We start from the raw sequence: 3,239 nt of genomic DNA on the forward strand, positions 1-3,239 counted from the left end.
CACCCAAGGACATTTTTCCATTTTTTTGTTCAGATAGTGTGGGAGGGAGAAAGAGAAAAAGAGAGAGAGAAACATAGACGTGAAAGGGACACATCGAGTGGCTGCCACCCGCACAAACAACCAGGGCCGGGGACAAACCGCAACCGAGGTACGTGCCCTTAGCGGGAACCGAACCCGGGTCTCTCTGGACCGCAGGCTGATGCTCTAACCGCTGAGCCAAACCAGCCAGGGGCCAAACTAACATTTAAAAAAAGGGAAAGCACTTCCAAATGGAGCAGTTGAGTTTTTTCTTTTCCTGACTCAGTGGTAAACTGCCAGGCAGGCTAATTTCCCCTCCACCTCCAGACTGGTGGCAGAGTGAAGGAGGCTGCAGACAATGGCAGCAGGGTGCCTGCCGCACAGAAGTAGCCAAGGGACTTGGAGGCTGGGCTTTGCCTTCTGTCCTCAAACAGGAATAAATGCAAGATACAGGGAGGATGTGAGAGTAAAAATTGGGGCGGTTAAACTAAGAATAAACCAAAGAGACAGGCTAAAAGGTGCAGCCCAAGCACAGTCTACAAAAGAAAAAAAAAAAAGAAGAACTGAACTTCATCAAAATTAAAAAAACCTTTGCCTTTCAAAGTCATCATTAAGAAAACGAAAAGATAAGTCACAGACGGTTGAAAATAGTTACAAATCATATCTGATAAAGGTCCAGAATATATAAGGAATTCTTACAATGCAATAATAATAATAGGGCAAAGCATGCCAATAAATAATAGTTTAAAACTGAATGAACATTTCACCAGAAAAGATACACGAATAGCTAATAAGCACATGAAAAGATGCTCAATATTATTAGTTATTAGAGAAATGCACATTAGAATCACTACAGACACACTAGCACGGCTATAATAAAAAAGACGGACTATGTCAAATGTTGGCAAGGATGTGGAGCGAATGGAACCCCCTCAGACCCCAGAATTGGGAAGATAAAAATGGTACAGCCACTTTGGAAAACAGTGTAATAGTTTCTTAAAAGATCAAACATACATCTACCATAGGTATAACAATTCCGCTGCCAGGTATCTACCAAAGAGAACTGGAAATATCTGTGTACATAAAGACTCACACACAAGTGATTACAGAAGCATTATTCAAAAAGCCAAAAAGTGAAGCAATGCAAATGTCCATAAACAACTGGTGAATAGATTAGCAAAATGTGGTATATGAACATAATGAAATATCATGAAAACTCGAATTTATAATAAATGAGTTTTATGAGCCCTGGTGGGTGTGGCTCTGTTGGTTGAGTGCCGTCCGGTGCAAGGAAAAGTTCGCTGGTCCGATTCCCGGTCAAGGCACACGTCTGGGTTGTGGGTTCCATCCATGGTTGGGGTGCATGAGGGAGGCAACCGATCAATGTTTCTTTCTCACATCTATGTTTTTCTCTCTCTCTCTAAAATCAATAAAAACAGATTTTAAAATTAAAAATGAATGAATTTTATGATATGTAGATTCTACTTCAATAAAACTTTTTTATAAATGGTCTAGCCCGAGACACACAAAATAGTGGGCCTGGGTTAGAGGGCACATCTTTCAGTTTTCTTCACTATTAAGTCATGTTCAGTTCAAAGAAACAGAATGGAGAGGAAGGACAAACTTTCTTTTTCTTCTATTTTACTTACCCAAATCAATTTCTTCACGTATCTCAAAATCTGAAGCTAAAAATGCCCAGCTTCTCTTAGAACACGATTTGGAGGCAGTTTGCCTAGATGTTAAAGGTGGGGACTGTGGGCTCAACCTGTGTCTAAAACCCAGCTCTGCTACTTACCAGGTGACCTTGAACAAGTCACTTACCCTGAGCCTCAGTATCTTCTCCTATAAAACAGATGCCATACACACCACAGAGTTGTTTAAATGAGCACCCTACCCAGTTCACGCAAAGTACTCAACAAATGCCAATGCCATTTTTATTATCAACACATCATCATTACCTTCACGACCACCCTTGTTCCCTCAGGAAACCTGACAATGTGACCGACACATATGTGTTCTCAACGGACACTTGGCACTTCATTACTGCTCTATGCAATTTAACTTAGACTCCCACCGCCCAAACATGACCAGGACTCCTTGAGACCCTCATTCGTTGTCTTGGGAACATAAGACTTTGAGATCAGGTTCCTAAATCATTTACTGGAAAGCTGGCCTATCCATCCTCTGGCAAAGCAAGATTTTTTCCAAGTCAACAACAGAAAAAAAAAAAATTTTTTTTAAATAGGTACATTTTTCTCATTTGTTTCTAGGAGAACTGGACAAAGAAGTAAATGTTGGCATCTCCTCCGAGATGCCTGGCACACAGGGAAACAGCATTAGAAAAATAAAGCCATCTGTCAGAGGTGCTGGCGCAGTGACAAGATGACCGGGCCCTGCACTGGAGAATCACCAGCACCCAGAGGGTGAAGCCAGGGGCCGTGGAGCAGGACTGGCTACTTCCTGGGTACAGGCTGGAACCCAGCCACGTCCAAAACCCCCTGGCTTTCTTGGTTTGTTTGCTTTCACGTCTGTATGAAAAGGGAAGGGAAAGTGCACGGGGTGGATTCTCTGTTCTGTAAGAGGAGTGCCTTCTGGTTCTCTGTTTCCTTCTGCCACGCAAGGAATGGGCAGAAAGCACCCTAGGAAATCACCTGTGGTGCCCACCGCACCTCAGCACGTCGGGCGAAGCTCACTAGCCCGTCAGCACACACGGCCCCAGACAACCCACATCTTCTAGCCACACACCTCGGAGAGCAGCAGGGAGGAGACAGACCACGTGGCTGGGGACCGGGTGGCTGCACCAGGGAGGGGCGCGTGCCTTCAGTCCCCACATCTGCTGGTCAGCCACAAAAGCCCAAGCCTGAAAATATGCAAAGGAAGCGTGGCGTGGGACTTACCTGTCATGAGCACGGCTCTAACTTAGCACCCAAGGAAACCTCATGGTCTCTGCGGGGGCTTCTCCCGGGCACCACCAACTCAGTAAAAATGGGAGAAAAGCAACTTCCTCACAGTTAAGTCTCCTGGGGCCAAATGTAACTGCCCCTGAAATCCGAGTGGGGAATAATATTCCTGTCGTTCTGGGTCTGCCCCTGAAAACTGCCTCTGTTCTGCTTTTCGCCCTACACGCTCGGAGAACCTGAGAGCTGAGAAGGCCCCCAGGGGCCCAGAGGGGTGGAATGACTTATCAAAGGTCACAGGGCATGGCTGTGGCCGAGCCAAGA

Source organism: Molossus molossus, unplaced genomic scaffold (genome assembly GCF_014108415.1).
Source record: "Molossus molossus isolate mMolMol1 unplaced genomic scaffold, mMolMol1.p scaffold_m16_p_10, whole genome shotgun sequence".
In the NCBI taxonomy this organism is placed as follows: Eukaryota; Metazoa; Chordata; class Mammalia; order Chiroptera; family Molossidae; genus Molossus; species Molossus molossus.